The sequence below is a fragment of the Brachyhypopomus gauderio genome, chromosome 19 (genome assembly GCF_052324685.1).
Source record: "Brachyhypopomus gauderio isolate BG-103 chromosome 19, BGAUD_0.2, whole genome shotgun sequence".
Taxonomy (NCBI): Eukaryota; Metazoa; Chordata; class Actinopteri; order Gymnotiformes; family Hypopomidae; genus Brachyhypopomus; species Brachyhypopomus gauderio.
In genome coordinates this window covers 12290421-12309310 of record NC_135229.1, presented here as the reverse complement: position 1 = coordinate 12309310, position 18890 = coordinate 12290421, and the positions used below count along the sequence as shown (strand labels likewise).

Below are 18890 nucleotides of genomic sequence, written 5' to 3'. Positions count from 1 at the left end.
TGTGATTTGTTGAAGCTCTTTGGGTATGTCCCCTTTATCAGAAACAGGTATCGTGTCCCACTTCTCCTCAATTGCACGTTTAACTGAGTATCGCAGAAATGACTGCGATGAGTGCAAGCGTCATTAACATTTCATGGTTATTTACTTGTATTTAATAAAATTGATTCAAAATGTAAAATAGCCCAACTGAACGAACGTCGAAGTGCTATTTTCAAGGTCAGTCAACTAAAACCATTTAGGATGGAATGATAAAAGAGAGCACAGTTATTTGCTGGCAAGGATAAAACAAACTGACTAGCAGACATTTGGAACCTCCACGTATTAGAAACAAAGCAGTAGTGATATTTCTCAGGTCTTTCCGAGGATATTCACAAAAATATTTAATAATTGTTGACAAAAAAGTAAATTGGCAAAATAAATGGACAGTCATTGTGAATTCAAGAGAAAAAAATGCTGACAACGCAAAATTATAGGTGTACGTTGTACACTGACATGAAAATACCTAAGTAGGACATTCGATGGGTAGCACAGATTTTTATAACACCGGAGTGGATCTGATACATGTCCAGGGCCAGAGTGGGTGTGATAAATGTCCCAGCCCAAACTACTGAGATTAACATGGGCCAGCCCAATGTGATTTGCACTTGAAGACTCGGCCAATTAGTAGTTTTAGTTATTATCTAACTGTCACTATGACAACACGGCCAATTAGTAGTTTTAGTTATTATCTAACTGCGTCCCTACGACAACACGGCATATGAAGTCACAATGCAGGAGACCTATAAAAGTCGCCACAGACAGTGTTTAATTTAACCACAGATGGTTTGATCGTCACCGAGGTTGAAGTAGCGACTACAGCGGTTCAGCGATATCTTGTGCGACTATTCCAAGTGATCATCAACAAATCAACAAATGATGAGGGTAAGTTCATGTTCCTTTGAGCTTTTTCCATAATCTCACTTTAGTCCGAGTAAGTTCGAGAGAGCCGCTTCTCAGTTTATTTATTGAAAATGACATTCCTCGTCGAGACAGTTCTCTAAAGTTGCTTTGTAGCAACAGTGATTGTAGAATATTGCACAAAAATAGAACTAAATTGCTTTCGACCACAAATGGCGACTCACATTAACATTAATTATCCGGTTACATCCCAGTTACTTCATTTTACGGCCTCTTATCACATTTAAGATGTGTAACCAATTAATATTGGTTATTAACCATCTGAGGTCATTAAGATAGATTAATATTCTCTCATTGAGAGTCCAGCGGTGTTGAGAAAAAAAATCAAATTATGAAATGTTCGTATTCCCCCTATCCTGTCTGCGCGTATGTCCGCAGCCTGTATTTTCACAGAAACGTGTTTAATGCATAATGTAGCTTACTTTATAATTATTTCACTCGCCACTGGCGACAGCATTATTTTTTTATGGGTAAGGATATTTTGTAATTGGAAAAATATTCATCCTTTCTTTTGAGTTTGTATTTTAAAAGTTAAACGATAGACTCCAGCTCCCGCTCACGTGTTCGTCTCTGCCCATCAACAAATGCAGGAATCCGATCACCAGCATGACTCGCAAAACGGAGCTGAAACTTTAGCACTAAGCGTTGAAAATGGCCAAGCGAAAAATATCGCATTTTTTCCCACACAGTCTACATCTCTGTCGGACCCAAAGAGGACACACTTCTTTATAACTGTACATAATTTTAAGTTAATTTTAATGGGATCAAAAGTCACTCGTATGCATACTAGGAAACTTCAGTAAAGTTTGTTTCACGTTCGAATATTCGGAATTCTTTCTTCAATAACTAAGACAGTATTAGCAAAAGTGCTATAATAAAATTATTGTTTCTGGCAACCAAGATAAACATCTACAACTTTGTTTACGTCAGGAATAGACGTATTTTAAATGTGCAACTTTCACCACTGCAACGTCTAAGGCACCGTCTACAAATGACCTTAACACAGACGCAAGTGGCGGTCGTGAAGGCCCCAGAGCACTGCATACTGTTTTTTGTAATAATTTCAATAGCTTATAAACGGTCCTTCATAAGACCACCAAACAAGTTGTATTACATAAAGTGCATGGTGTACGGCAACTGACAACTTTTTTTAAAAAGTGGGTCGCGACTTAATGACAATGGGGGGGGGGGGGAGTGGGTCCCGGGCTGAGACCAGTTGAGAACCCCTGCGATAGTCATCATGAAACTCATTTTTTCTTCTTTTTCTCTACTACAGTCTAAGAAAGCTGGGCCAGCAGAAGAGCTTCCTGAGGGCTGTGATGTGTCGGCCCCCAGCGTGAAAAACAAGCAGGCAAAGAAAGACCGTAGCAGATGGTTTTCAGGTGAGATTTAGCGTGATTACATGTTACCAAAACGTGATGCATTATGAGGTTATTTATTCATAACTATAATTTTCCACAATTTATGTTTTTAGTGACATTTGCTTATGTGCATCATTAGTCTCTGCCTCATAGATGCTTAAAGTAAATGTTTCTTTCACCACAGCTATTTGCTGTACTAGAGTGGAGGAGGCAGTGATTGAGGATCTCAACACTCCTCCATGTGGGAAAAGTGGTGGAGTCGTATCCACCTCTGGGATTAATCCAGCTGTTCTAACTGAAGAGCTGAGGAATACACTGCCAAGCAATGTGAGTACGAATCTCTGTATCTCTGTCTTCCTATCTGCCTGTGTGTCTGAGTTACCATAGCAACATGAGCCTTTGGCCATGTCTGGTCAGACCTTCACAACAGTAGATGTTCTTTACATTAGCATTTTACTTCTTAAAGAAATAATCAGCTTAAGGTTAAAAAAAGTAATAATTAAAAATCATTAAGCTTTTGGATACTGATGAACTTTTTACACTTTCCTTTAACCTAACTAGATGAAAATGGAGGATTTGATTGAAGTGCTGGAAAAAATCTCAGCATGGGTCAAAGTGGCAGTGAAGGAGGTGGTTGCTCAGGACCTCATCCCTATAGTGAGGAACCTGATGCTGGAAAGGATTGCGGCTCTGGACCGAGTAAAGGCACAAATGAGCTGCAGGGAGACTCGGTCAGTGCTGTCTGACCTTTCTGAGGAGGCACTCCAGTCGGGCATCGTGAGGAGATTTGTGAAGACTGCTTCAGAAACTTTTCTCCAAGAACGCCTTGGGTTGACATCCTGGACCAAGCCTGACACTGATCACTACGGTTCTAGAAGCGCATCTGTGACGGAGGCTGACGTGGAAGTGAAGCTGTCACTACAGAGATGCTGCTCTGAGCTGTCAGCTCTGATTGCCCTCACTCTGTTCGGTGATGTCGCTGGCATCACCATCTCTCGGACAGAACAGGACCATACAGGCTCCGCTCTGCAGAGTGCAGCACAGACAGTGGACGTGGGGCTGGAGAAGAAATCTTGGTGGTTCAGGTTTCCAAGATTTCTGAAGCGGAGATTCAAGGTATCTGTTTTTAAAATGTATTTATTCCCAGTCACACCATTAGCTTTAGACTCTGCTCTTCTGAATGATTTTCAACCATACATTTATGCTACCGTCAATCATATTTTGAATGATTTTTTAATATCAAATTGTCTGCTCTTTTTAAAGAAACGCACAAACTAAGTGCATGTTCACACGGAGGACCAGGTGGTGGACAAACATATTCCAGATGGTACGCATTTTAGTATTTCATGAAGTTTAATTCATGACAGTATTATTTATAAAGAACCGAGTCTTCCATGGTTTAGTAGTCTTCCATGGTTTAGTAGTCTTTCCTGCTGCACAACTAATAGGGCATGAACAACAATAATGACAACAGCATGGAAGACTACACACAGCATCCCTCTCACGCCGTCTATTTGCTTTGACTTTGCAGGTTTCCAGTCTACCAGTGCTGAAGCACCATCCACCTCTGACAAGACCATCCCTAAGCTCAGGAGAAAGTCGATGCTGTCACGGTGAGGCGGCCCCCTACCGGCCGTCTGTCCACAGCGGCTGTTGTTGTTATTGTCTGGTGACGTCATGTGTGTCCCTCAGGTGGGCGGAGCCCGTGATCCGTCTCACCTGAGGGTCGTTTGTTTGCCTATATATGTCTTGTCTTTGTACCAGTTGACCGCTGGTCATTATATCCTTAATTTGGATCTATTGCACGGGTTTTAGGTTTTGCACACTTTATATTAAACCACCCTTTTTCCCTGAGACTTGGCGTGATCGCTTCCTTTTTGTTGCTCACACCTGCCCGTCACAGATGCGTTCCAGATTGGCAACGGCTTTCTCCAAGATCTGCAGAAAATGAGGGGAAAACACCTACTTGGGTGACATTGCTGGAAGTAGAAAATGTGTTATTCAATTAAAATGAAGAAAAAAAAGAGAACCAGACTGCTTCATTGTGATACCTGCATGACAGAAGGCAATATGCATTGTGTCCTGGTCCACAAATTGCATTACTCCTCTTCTCCTGGAAGTCTGGGTGAAGATCAGGTTGCACAGCTGTCTGTGGTCTCTACTCCAGGAAGAAGCACTGGAGACCTACATGATGGAGAGGAAGAAAGAGACAGAAAAGCAAAATAAAGACTTTGATGGGGTCAGAGACCTGACCCATCACCTGGATTGTGTATGTGTATATATAAGAGGAATAACTCACTAGAGGTCCTTCGTCCTCAGGGGAGGAGGGCCGTCTTCCAGGGCTTCCCTGGTGCTGGCCGGTAGAGCCCACGGTCATCGGCAGAAGGGGGGGAGGCAGGTCCTACTGAACCTGTAGGAGGAGGACAGGAAAAGTTGTAATGCTGAATGTGATGTTTAGCAAACAATAGCATACAGTTATGTTTGTGTATGTTGTACATGTTTCAATGGCGACGTATGTAGTCCTGCTCCAACGTAGGTGGTAGAGTCTAACAAAGTTGGGGCCGGGGCTACTCATTTAAATGCCGAGCATAGGATCTTTCAAGGGAGAACTTCACGGTGGCAGCGAGTGTGGCCAGACATGCCGCTAAGCTTTTACTGCACAGTTTTACCAATGTTTTATCCAGTTTAAGGGACTATGTTCATGTGTGTGCTGCACAAATTAAAAAACAATGGGTGAAGTCTATCGTTGGAGTTAAGTCATGTTTTCGGGGAAAACCCTGGCCTTTTCAGTGTATACATTGTTGTGAGGCCGCATCCACCCCCCCCCCCCCCATTCCCCCCCCCCCCCCCCCAAAAGGCATCTGCACAAAGACCAAACATAGTTCAAAACATTTTGTTTTTATGTGGAAAAGTAAAAAGCATGATACATAGTGAGATTAGAACTTTGTATAAGAATCTATTAAAATGCTGTGTAGGTGATTAAAAGCCTGGAGGTGGGCGTGGAGGGGGTCCTCTTGGTGGGTCTGGTCTGGTGGAGAAAACAGCAGGGTCCGGTGTCTCCAGGGTCTGGGTGTGATTAGACTCATGTGACCTGAAAAGGCCACCTGAATCGATGGAGACACCCTTATACGTCACAGAAAATTCTGATTGCTGAAAAACACAAATAAGAGTAAAAATAAGTAAAGATGCCTTTAGGAATCATTTTCTAAATACCCCATAAGTAAGTCTAAATGTATTCAGGTATGAGCAGTGTTGGGAACATTACTTTAAAAAAGTAATTATAGTTACTCACTACTTGTTCAAAAAAGTAACTGAGTTAGTAACTGAATTACTCTATAATAAAAGTAACTCGTTACCAGGGAAAGTAACTATTTGCATTACAGTACAAAAGTTATATGCCAATGAATAAGGATTTTTTGAAAAAGCAGTATCACAGTCAGTTGAAATGAGTAGATCATAAAGGTGTTTAAATTTTGACATTTATTGCACATCAACATACCAGTGCAGGATAAAATCCTTTATAATCCCAAAACTTTGGAAAAAAAGAAACAAAAGTAAACAGTTACACTATATAAAGTGCATTTACATCTATCAAATTAAATTAAATTCTCTCAACCTGAGAACTGGTTTGTTCACAACAGAAGTAAACTTAACAATTAAACCTCTATTCTTAATTAAATAAATCAAATACCCAGTCTGGTAGACATTCAGGAACTTCAAGTATTTTCTTAAATAATGTTTATATCGCCAACTTGAATATGCAAATTTTTCTTCAGCTTACTTCTGACTCGCCATTTCTGTCTCTTCTCCGTTTGTGTCGTGTCACTGGAGTGCTTCGGCACGCGTGTAAAAACACTGGCTCTGATTGGCTACCATAACGCTGCCTTAGCCAATCACTTACTGACTTGTTAAGATAAACAGGTGTTACACCGAGAACTTGTGACCTATCGAGATCTGTTACTCCTCACTAGCCTGGGCAGCGGTCCGCTCGCATTACTGTTAGTATATCAATATATAGTAACGCACCGCTTTTAATGACCAGTAACGTCAACGGCGTTGTAACGACAGGAAAAGTAATTAATTATATTATCCCTTTACTGACAAAATGACGCCATTACCTAACGCTGTTAAAAATAATGCATTCTTATTATTGTAATAATAATTATATTATAAATAATTATTGTTATTTGCAACACTGTATATGAATAACTGATGATTGATTGATTGATTATTATTAGTTCCATGTAATTTTTTGTAATGAGTTTACTGGTCTGGCCCCCTTGAGGTCCGATTAAGTTGTATTCGGCCCCCAGACCAAAATGAGTTTTTTGCTACATTGACGATGCAAAACCCATAAAATGCAGGTGGTGGAGGTGAAGCTTCAGCACAAGTCCATCTACAGTGGGTGGCAGAGTGAGCACTGGTGGGTGCTCAACAATTCTACTGGATAGATGCAGAGGTGAGTCATGGGAACAGGTTCACAATTTCAGTAAGAATGGACATGCTACTGTCAACGTCCCTTCAACCTAATCTTTTCTTTGTAGTTGTAGCTTACCCTTCACCACTTTGCCAGCGCTAGTGCCGTGGCCTGCATCAAAGTAACGAAGAGTCTTGACTATAAGTATCAAGACCAGAGGACTTAACAACATCAAGAACTGATCGTCGGGATTATTAGAACAATCACCATTGTCAGTGTGCAAGGAACTGTGAGGAAAGCCAGAAAGAATCACCATCCGTGGACTATTCATCATCACCGTGGACAACCATCAGGATTTCAGATTCGACCGTTATGGGATTTTTGGTTATCAGCAGCTGATTATCAGTGCTCCTGTCACCCTCATCAGACCTCTACAACTAATTCAGAATGCTGCAGCACGACTGGTCTTCAATCTCCCCAAGTTCTCACATGTGACTCCTCTGCTACGCTCTCTTCACTGGCTTCCAGTAGCGGCACGCATCAGATATAAAACCTTGATGCTTGCTTACAAAGCCAAAAATGGACTGGCCCCTCCCTACATGATGTCCATGGTCAAAAGCCGATCCGTACAGCGAATACTCAGAAACTCAAGATGGCTCGACTTGAAACTCCATGCTTAAAGTCTCATGGAAGACAAAGCTCCAGACTATTCTCCGTCCTGGCTCCAAGATGGTGGAACAATATTCCATAAGCTGCTAGGACTGCAGAGTCTATTGCTATCTTCAAGCGTAGACTGAAGACCCACCTGTTTGTTGAGTTCTTACCAGAGCACTAACTCAGCTGATACCACTTGAGGTTGTTCTTTAAATGGTATGTCTGTCGATGGTTATTTGTGCTTCTTGGCAAATGTCTAACTTACAAAAACACTAGATAATGACATGGACTCCTGTAGTTTAGTAGTAGTCTGACTCAATGGTATCTTGAATCCTGCAGTGTCTACTGCAGGGGTCACCAACATTTTTGAAACTGGGAGCTACTTCTTGAATACCAATTATAGCGGAGGGCTACCAGATTGATACACATCAATGGAACGAAAGTTGTTGGGGGGGGGGTGGGGGGTCGATTGCTAAGCGGACATCCAGCTGCCAGATGCTCAGGTACCAGATCAGGAACAGAGGATTCACGTGTCTAACTGAACTGTTCAAATATGAGTGCTTAGGGAGGTGTTGTGATGCAGAGAGAAATAAACCACATTGGTCTCCCTGTTACCGTGCGTAGATGTTTTGCAGATTTGCAGCAAGGCAGGCTCACTAGTCGTAGCTCTTCACAGAAGAAGAAGCTCCTGAGAGCCCTGAATGCCTGTATTTCAGTCAGATGCCCTGCGTTTGGAGAGGACTACGAACATGTTCAGTTAAACAACCTCTGAGCCATTCAGAACACATCAGAACCACATGCAGTAGTCTGCAGGAACTGCACACAACCTTCTTTATTTTCTCACTCTGTTGCTGCTGAAGTCCAGGAGCAATGCTCTTCTGATGTACTGTCTTCCACAGGATGCCCATGAGTTCCTGATGATGTGTTTGCTTCAGCTGAAAAAGGAGGGAGAGACACTCAGGGTTTCCTCCTTCTCTTACATCTGCCCTGTTGCAAATTTTTCAGTGGTGAGCAGTCTGACATTATCCACAAACATGCAGTAGAAACTAAAGTGACTAATGACATCTTGCTACCCTGACAAGGCACTACATCAGTGACGTAGCTGAGGAGAAAGGAGAAAGCTGGTTAACATTCAATGATTCAAAGGTTTCAAAAATGAATGAGCCAGCAATCCTTAAGCGCAGGGCAAGAACAGCCTACCTGCTCTTCTACATGCAAAGATAGGAGCTCACCTTCTCACTGAGGTATAGTAGGGGCAGTATCCCCCTAAACCCAACTCCATGCCAGGTCCAAGTGAAGATGACTGAAATGATGACTGACAGAATTTCCAGCATCCTGTCCTCTAAGCCCTGTTTGTCCTTTCAACCCCATTACCATCTTCAACCCCGTTACCCTAGTCTCAACCCTGTCACACCTACATTTTAATACATAATTTTAAAAAAATGCATTGAAAAGTAATTTAATGTTTGTTGACTTCTGTCTAAAATGTTGAGTTATTATAAGCTTATTGATTTTTGTGAAGATTCTTTAGTTGAACCACACTTTTAATGAAAAATGACAAGAGCGCTTTCATGAAAAGGGACATTTCAGACTTTAGTATTGCAAAAAAGTGAGATTCTATATCATTTTTGTATTCACAGTTATTGAATTAGTGTTGAGGATATCTGATGAATATGAAAATATTTATTTCTTCAGAAATGCATTTTATGATCATATTCAGAGAGCTTCCACTGTGTACGTAATGGGGTTGAAGAAAAACATTGCCCAGATCTTGAAAAAATGACCAATAATAATAAAGAGCTAATGCCTGAGATGAGGAAATATGATTTTCTGATTGGTAAAAATATCCTTAATGCTGTGATGTATACAGAGAAATTATACATTTAAGCAAAAAATTTGAAAATGTCAAAGTCCAATTTGAACCATTATAGTGGAGTGACCCAGGTGTGTCGGAGTCCTGCCAAGCACTTAACGATTCGGTGAACGAATCTTTTGAAGGAATCTATTTAGTGAACTGATTCTAATGATTCAGTTCATCTAAAACACATATGTCAAAGTCAAGGCCCGCGAGGGTCCGCGCGGCGAAAATGACGTAATCGCAGTGGCTCTGCCTGTGCGCGAGGGTCTCGCGTGCTGTCGATTCTCGAGGTCGTGCACATCTCAAATTTTGTAACTTTGCGCGCGCCACGCCTCAACGCAATGAACAAAGTCATGTTTGCAGGGTTCATACACCTTTATAAGGTGGAATTAAAGCACTTGTACGTCACTTTAAAGGTCCATTTCAATATTTCCCAGCACGTTAAACTTAATTAAGTTAAATATTTATACATATACTCGAAATGGTTCGAAATAATTTGCTTTTTATCACATTATTTAATGGTTGTTTTTTATTTTCAAAACGCTCAATCTTAACGTCTTCATGATCTCTCATGTTTCGTCCTGGAATTACAAGAGGCTCGTATTTGTTAACGTAACGTAATACAGCAATTTGTTGTGAAACGAAGTAGTTACAATTTCAAGCATTTTCAAGTACTTTAGCCTAAATTCCAGCACTTTTCAAACCTGCAACACAAAGCAACATTAAAATTCGGAGTCGCGCACTATGGTCACTCGCGAAAGTATAAACCTAAATCAGCAGTCAAAGCAGACATCAACGTTCAGCTATCCCCCTCCTCAAAAATGGCTAAACGTAAGGTGGACACTGAGAACAGGGGTTTCAAGCCAGGTTGGAGGCAGAGTACATGTACTGCGATACTGAGAAATGTTCATAAGAAAGGCCTGTGATTATATTTTGTTGATTTACTACCCCCTTGTGGTCGGATTTGAGTTAGGTTTCGTTTTGCTGAAAGTCAGTCAGTCGAGCATGATTGCCTGTAGCACGGCAGAGAGACAGTGTTTCCAGCATTTTTAAACCTGCACCTGAGTGAGTGAGAAGACAACATGTTAAAAACACACACACACAAAATACCTCTGACACTATCAGATGTAAAGCCCCACCTTGATGAAGTAGCTGGTTCAAAGCACAAGCTGGGACATGAATAACATTGTAAAGTTTCAGGCATCACCTGTTACAGGGAGCAGGAAAAGCCAACCAACACTTGGGTTCATTGCACAATATCACCATCAGCACACAATATTGCACAATGATAATAAAGATTTTACAGTAGTCTACTAACTACAGTCACAGCTAAATTAAGAATACACCATACATAATAAACATACAAGATTCGGTTATATTTGAGTGTAGTGGAAATTCCCCCAAATGCTCATGATACAACCAAACAGACAGCCTGCCTGCACAAGCACATAAAGGAACACACACTCAGCAGCAAGGAGCTGTTCAAGTGGGACACGTGCAGGAAGGGGTTCCTCTAGTAAAGATGGAACTGAACCTGAAGCTGCCATTCTGCAACGCCGCGGGCAGACCTTCGACAAGGGGGAGGAGCCGTCTTCCTGCCCATCATGCCTCTTCCTCTGAGACCCTGCTGATACACAAGGGTTTGCAGATCCACACTGAAATCCTTCAAGAAAAGTGGTGAATGACCGGCACACGTGGATTCTTTGCATTTTTTAATCATGTTTCATTTTCCCTCATTGTTGTTTAGCCAGACATCTGCACCCTGAAGGAAGAACCAACCAAGCTTGAGTGGTGGGTAAACACGTTGGTGAAGACAGGATTGTATCTGCAGGATTGTACGTGACTGTTCCACTTTTCATCCTGCTCTCCTCTGTCCTGGTCCTATGGAGGCCAGTAGGGGGCGTGTGCTGTGTCTTGGAGAAAGGGTTGGGTTCCTGTACACCATCTCTACTACTGCATCTGAGTCTTCTGCCTGAACAGAGCTCATCTTGGTTGGCTGTATGGGTTTTTGTTTTGATGCTTAACTCCTCAACCCTGCTTACCTACAACTAAAGATGGAAATAGGTGCAGATGAAGGACTAATGTGCATAATATGTAATAGTTTTGGTTAAGGTTTAAATAAAGGTTAAGGGAACTCACTTATCCAATAGCTCACTGTAGGTTACGGGATATAACTAACCAACTTCACAAAGTTCCTTGCTATAAACAGTAGCCTGCTTTGTCAGAGGTTTACTATACAGCTACAGTTACTAAGGGGTTGGCATATAAAACGTATGCAACAGATTAAGTATTTTATAGGGAATAGGTGTTATTATACATTTACCTTTATCTGATACTTATTAGGAGTTAATCTGGCCTGCTATGGATATAACTAAGAAAAGTTGGTTAAGCAATTAACTAGATTTATCTATTAACAACTAGATTAATTTATTATCAAACAGTACTATTCTAAATCAATGTATGAAAAGGTAGTTATTCTCATGGAAACAGTTATACAGACCAGTGCAGGGTGTCTCAATGTGCAAGAAAGCAGAGGGGAAGAGAGGAAAACAGAAGAGACCCTACACCAAACTCCTCTTCCTTTAACACCCAGCGCATATCAAAGGAACCGCAGTTATCAACAACAGGTTAATCTGTGGGAATTTGTTTGATGATATAACCAACATAGTACATTTACACACAGGACCCCCACCTCTGTGTCTCTACCTTCTTTCTGAACTGAAGACGTAGTCTTTCCCACTACACAACATGCTGCAAAATGAGTCCAAGCAAGCCTGGCAAATACACAGATAAACCAAAACACAAACGGTCAGTTTTAGCCCATTTCAATGGGGACTCCTTGAGTCACACTTCCCCCACTATGCCTATGTATGACCTCCAGGGAAAGACCACCCTCTGTTACCACTCATGGTTTAACACATCAAATCCTGCATCCCGCACAGAAACATAACATTCTGACACTTCTGCATGGCCTTGATCTGTTCGCCCTGTGAGTGACCGGCAGACAAGGCACAGGGTCTGGTTCAGGCAGGGTGTCAAGAAGTAGCATGTGTTTATTTAATCCCCATGTAGAGGCAAGAAAACTATTTACAGAAAAAAACCAAGACATAAAAAACCCAAAATGTGATAGTTCACAAGTTCCTCACATCAATTGTCACACTGCACAGTTCAAGCATCAAGATCATTTCTTACTTTCAGCATTACATACTCTCCCACCAAAAACCTGCTCAAACAATTCTCATCAGGCCTTTTATAGTGCTACACAGGAAGTGGTGTGATGTCACTTCCTGGATTTTTGGTGGTAAAACCCAACCCATAAAAGCACTCTACACATAGTTGCCAGGTTCGCAGTTTTCACGCCAAATTGGGCTGGTTTGAAAATCCAGCCGCAGGTAAAAATTCTGGGGTTGCTGGGTGCAGTTTTTTGGGCAGGAGTTACAAATCAAAACTAAGAATCGATCCCGATATAATAGTCAATTTTAGTTTAGGCCCTTCAGAAGCCTAAACTAGCCCAAACCCTAAAGTTATTGACTGAAGGGCGGGTTTTACACTGAATTTGTGTAGGATATTTTTGTAGGACCTGGCAACCCTGACTCTACAGAACCCAATCTGTTTTCTCAACAAAACAACATGGCTGCCTTTCTCTGCATACCAGTCACCGGTATTGCTCAAATAAAATGAACATTTTTCATTACATACATTATATAACCTTTCCTTTTTTCTGTGCAGGTTCTCCCTTGGTAAGCTGATTAATATTACTCAATAAAAAGTAAATTGCATCCTATGTGTCTTCATTTAGTTATTAACTTACATAATGAAATCAATGTCAATACTTATGTTGTGTACATTGTGGTGAAGGGTAGCTCCATCACACGCCCCATTTGGGTGCCAGCAGGTTTCGTGCTTATGAGATTGTAGGTCAATGTCTAGGAAATGACCTGCAGAAGCTTCTTTTGTCAGGTTCTCAACAGCTTACTGGTCACCTGGAGAGGTGCAGCTACGGTGGTCTTATTTTATCCATGATTCTTTGGGTTTACAGTATGTCCTCTGAAAGAATGTTTTGAACACATCCAGCATTTGGCAAGGAACATTGTAGGAGTCCTCCACCTAGAAATAATGAAATCAGAGCTGGCTGAAATTATGCTGGCTGCTCCTGACTAGTTAGTTGATGTTTTGTTTTTTGTGTTTATAGGTGACGTATTCCTTGAAACTTCTTACCTCAAGTCTGAAACGGCATGTTTTAGAAGTGGATGCTAGTTTTGCCTGCAATTTCCTCTTCTTTTCCACTGTACACAGTGTGGCATGTACTCATGTATTTAACCATTTAAATACATTTCTGCCCATATCAGAGTTGGCCTCAGTGGGAATATGCAGATATGTGGCCAGTTGGTCTTTTGCTGGTGAACCTACATCAGCATGTTCTATCTAGAGCCTTTCTCTGGCATATCTCTGCAAGGCATCATGGGTATATGAGGCCAGAGAAGCTTCTAGAGTTCTTTGTCATTGTAATGATGATCAAAGTTCCACAGCAAGCAAAAATGATCATTTGAGTATTGAAAAAAAAATGATCATTTCAATGATAATTTCAGCCTATTTGATATGCGTGCTTTAATTCGCCTAAATGCATTATGAACCTAAAATAGATTTATGAGGAAATGGTACAGTGCAATCTGTGCAAACTTACTGTGATGATAGTTAAGGGTTCATACTCTCATGCAGCAGTCTTTTGGAATTATGGGAGATTTCTGAGAAACTGATAACCAATTTCTGATCAATTTATCTCCAAGCCCCAAGCCCTATATATATATATATATATATATGTGTGTGTGCGTGTGTGTGTGCGTGTATAATATATATATATATATATATATATATATATATATATATATATATATATTTTATTATTATGTATATACAGGGCAGTCATGGCCTGGTGGTAGGGAACTGGTCTTGTGACCGGAGGGTCGTGGGTTCGATTCACAGACCTGAGGCCATGATTGAGGTGCCCTTGAGCAAGGCACCTAACCCCAACTGCTCCCCGGACTAGGGCTGCTCACTGCTCTGGGCACATGTGATCCACAGCCCCCTAGTAATAACTAGTGTGTGTGTGTGTTCTAACTGCACAGATGGGTAAAATGCAGAGGACAAATTTCGATTGCAGTGAAAAATCACAATTGACAAAATATGGCACAATTACATTTTTATTTACATTTTATATATAATGTATGTATATGTACATACAACAAATATGTGACTATGACGGACTTGTATACAAAATGGGTTGTTGCTGAGCCACTGCAATCTAAGATCACAAGTGAAGTGTCAGCTGCAATCATTAAGAAGCTGTACTTGTTCGGCATGGTCAAGAAAATTATTACTGACCAGGGAAGAGAGTTTGTTAATGAGGTTAATATTCAGTATAACTTAACTTTTATATTATCATATTTACCATATCACATTTTACATTTACATTTTTACTTTGATATTTACACAGCTGAACGAGAACATATTTGCAGCTCGCAATGTTAAACATGCAGTTTCGAGTGCAGGTGATGAGGTGTTGATATTCCAAAACCCTAATAAAACACACAGAAAAGACTCCCTTGCAGACCGGCATCAAGGGCCTTTTTCTGTAGATACCATCACTGCTAAAGGTGTGACAACTGTGGTGAAAGACTAAGGGACTCGTTGCTGCATTAATGTCTCACGTCTTAGGCCTTTCTACCAATTGAAAAGTTTTGTCGTCATTGGTGTTCAAGATTATTGTATATTGGGAAATTTCTACTCTTAATAATATTCCTAAATATTTCTCTTGTCAGACTATGGACCAACCAGTTTCATGTCGCATCAGGACCATGAATACTGGACACCTAAAAATTATGAGCATTTATATGCTTTCTCTGTGGAGAAATGGGAAAAATACTTGGGTCCTATTGAAGAAAAACAGTTTCATCTAAACTCGTCATGTGAACTTCGCTTCCTCACATTATTTAACTCTCACTCTTACACTGTCAAGCACTGTCTCTCACACTCTAAATTAAGTAACTGATTATTATTATTAATTTCAGCTGAAATACATTTTGGACACTAGCCGTCCAGAAACAGAGCTTATCATTAAAGATGGTGATGTCTGTCTAACACGTGAGGACTTCTGGAGTCTCGGATTAAACCGATGCATGGAATCTACTGTATATATTATATATGTTGCAGAATGTTTACTCTAAGAAAAATCTAACTAAATTGATTTTGTTTGCATTTTACTCCGTTTTGTTTTTATAGATTGAGAATGCATGTTTTAAGCTCATCACTGCTGCTCGAAGACATGTAATCAAGAGTCAAATTATTGTTTTGTGGGTTTAATGTCCTTTTTTTGTATGGGTATTTTTATAGAGTTCCTAATTATTCTTAAATAGGGCAAAGATGTTCACATTGTGGACATGTATGTCATTCCCACGTGGAAGACATCAGATGTGGACCCACTGTCAAGCTTACCGGTAATATTGTTATAAGGCACTTATATAAGTCACACTCATGAATGCCCATAATTTTGTACAAAAACGAAGTAATTTTTTTATATGTATTTCTCTACAATACCAGGACAGTCAGTGCTCCAAGGATGCTATTTTGTTTCCTGCATGGAATAGGCAAAAGGATCAGGCATATCACTTTTTGCTATGCGTTGAGTTACAACTATTAAGATAGATATTTAGAGATTCTTTTCTGATTCTGATAGAACAAAATAATAAGTTGCCTATCTGGTCATTTTTAAATATGCCCAATGCAGGTTTTACTGGTAGCAGAGAAAGAGATCATTTTTCTAGACTCTTTACTGCCTGATGGTTTTGGAGATGAGGCCTACAGAACTAACTATATTTAGGTTAAGATAAAATAATATTTACTGAAGTAAAACTTAATTTACTTTATTGCCTCTATGGCTCCAGGTTTAAGTAAGAGCCTTGTTCTACGGCTCATGTCATGTCTTTCTCAAAACCTGCTGTGAACAGAAAGGTTAGCCATGAGCACAGACAATATCTTGAGAAGTGGGAGATAGACTACTTTTTCGTAGAGCTCAGGGGCATCCCGACATGTCTTATATGCTCAGATAAAGTTGCTGTGCACAAGGAGTACAATATCAGACGTCATTACACAACTAAACATGCTGAGGAATATGCAAAATATCAGGGAGAAGAGAGAAAGTGCTGTGCCGCCAAGCTTAAAACATGTCTACTGCGGTAACAAGATTTTTTCAAGAAGGCAAGCAAAGAAAGTGATGCTGCTGTCGAAGTTAGCTGCGTGATGAGTGAGGTGATTGCTAAGGCTGGAAAGCCATTCAAAGATGGCGAGTTCATCAAAAAGTGCATGTTAAATGCTGCAAGTAGTCTGTCCAGAAAAGAAGGGGTCAGTTTAGTAACATCAGCCTTTCAGCCAACACAGTGGCAGAGCGCATTTCTGACCTGTCAGGTAACATTTACGATCAACTGCGTGAGAAAGCTAAACATTTCCATGCATACTCTGTTGCTCTTGATGAGAGCACAGACGTCACTGACACTGCGCAGCTCGCAATTTATGTCCGTGGTGTTGACGGTTGTTTTGAAGTAATGGAGGAGTTGCTCACAGTGATTCCAATGCATGGCCAGACCACTGCTCAGGAGATATTTTGGAAGATGCCATTGTGGATGCTGGCTTGCTATGGAAGAGTTTTGCTGGAATAACAACCGACAGAGCACCATCAACGACAGGGAGGAAGAATGGACTCGTGGGACTTGTTCAAAGAAAACTGGAGGAAGAAGGTGTGGAAGAGGCTATTGCTCTCCATTGCATTATCCATCAGCAGGCCCTTTGCAGCAAATGCCTGAAGTTTGACAGTGTGATGTTTGATGTTGTGAAATGCATCAACCATATCAGAACCAGGGGCTTGAAGCACCGTCAGTTCCATTTTGGGGGAAATAGACTCATCATATGAGGATGTGCTCTACTTCACAGAGATACACTGGCTTAGCAGGGGAAACGTCTTGAAGAGGTTTTTTGAGTTGAGAGCAGAAGTGAAAGCCTTCATGGAGAAGGATGGGATGGCTGTTCCTGTACTTAGTGATCCCAAGTTGATCATGGACTTAGCTTTTCTGGTTGACATCACACCGGAGCTGAATGTACTGAACAAGAAATTACAAGGCCAGGGGCAGCTTGTGAGTGCTGCCTATGACAACATCAGAGCATTCTCCACAAAACTTGGGTTGTGAAAAGCCCAGCTTTCTCAGACAAACCTCTGCCATTTCCCAGCATGCAAGGCACTCATGGATTCAGGCACACCATTCAGTGGTGAGAAGTATGCTGATGCCATTGTAAAGCTGCAGGAAGAATTTGATCACAGGTTTGCAGACTTCAAAACATTTTTGCTGATCCCTTCTCCTTCAGTGTGAAAGATGCTCCTCCTGAGCTTCAAATGGAGCTAATTGACCTGCAGTGCAATTCTGAACTCAAAGCCAAGTTCAGGGAGGTGAGTGGAAAAGCAGAGAACCTTGGACAATTTTTGAGAGAATTGCCCCCCACCTTCCCTGAGCTTTCCAAGATGTTCAAGCGGACCATGTGCATTTTTGGAAGTACCTATCTCTGTGAAAAGCTCTTCTCCACCATGAACTTTAATAAGTCAAAGTTCCGGTCCAAACTTACTGATGAGCATCTTCAAGCCATACTGAGGGTCTCAGTTGCTTCTTCCCGCAAGCCCTCAAGCCAGATGTGGCTCAGCTGTGTAAGATGAAGTGCTGCCAGGTCTCTGGTAGCAAGGAGTAGAAGGAAGAAAGAGGAGCCAATGTTCTGAAGAACTGTTCATGTTCTGAATTGTTATTATTGTTAGTTAAGTTAGAGAAGATTGGATTGTTCTTTTATTGTGGAATATTTGATGCGGCCCAGCCTCACCCAGACTCTACCTCCAGCGGCCCCCAGGTACGATGATTTTGAGACCCCTACTATATATATAAAATGTATGTGTATGTACAGTTAGGGCCAGAAATATTTGGACAGTGACACAAGTTTTGTTATTTTAGATGTTTACAAAAACATGTTCAGAAATACAATTATATATATAATATGGGCTGAAAGTGCACACTCCCAGCTGCAATATGAGAGTTTCCACATCCAAATCGGAGAAAGGGTTTAGGAATCATAGCTCTGTAATGCATAGCCTCCTCCTTTTCAAGGGACCAAAAGTAATTGGACAATGGACTCTAAGGGCTGCAATTAACTCCGAAGGCGTCTCCCTCGTTAACCTGTAATCAATGAAGTAGTTAAAAGGTCTGGGGTTGATTCCAGGTGTGTGGTTTTGCATTTGGAAGCTGTTGCTGTGACCAGACAACATGCGGTCAAAGGAACTCTCAATTGAGGTGAAGCAGAACATCCTGAGGCTGAAAAAAAAGAAAGAATCCATCAGAGAGACAGCAGACATGCTTGGAGTAGCAAAATCAACAGTCAGGTACATTCTGAGAAAAAAGGAATTGACTGGTGAGCTTGGGAACTCAAAAAGGCCTGGGCGTCCACGGATGACAACAGTGGTGGATGATCGCCGCATACTTTCTTTGGTGAAGAAGAACCCGTTCACAACATCAACTGAAGTCCAGAACACTCTCGGTGAAGTAGGTGTATCTGTCTC

General features: G+C 41.1%; 1 long non-coding RNA gene across 1 annotated transcript; it reads right to left on the bottom strand.

Annotated features, from left to right (window-relative positions):
- Positions 1-9900: 9900 nt before the first annotated feature.
- On the bottom strand, positions 9901-12455 carry LOC143483220 (uncharacterized). Its single transcript, XR_013122443.1, has 3 exons — positions 12394-12455; positions 11940-12021; positions 9901-10871 (listed from the first exon to the last, which is right to left on the bottom strand). It is a non-coding gene; the product is annotated as an uncharacterized LOC143483220 (long non-coding RNA).
- Between the last annotated feature and the right edge of the window lie 6435 nt (positions 12456-18890).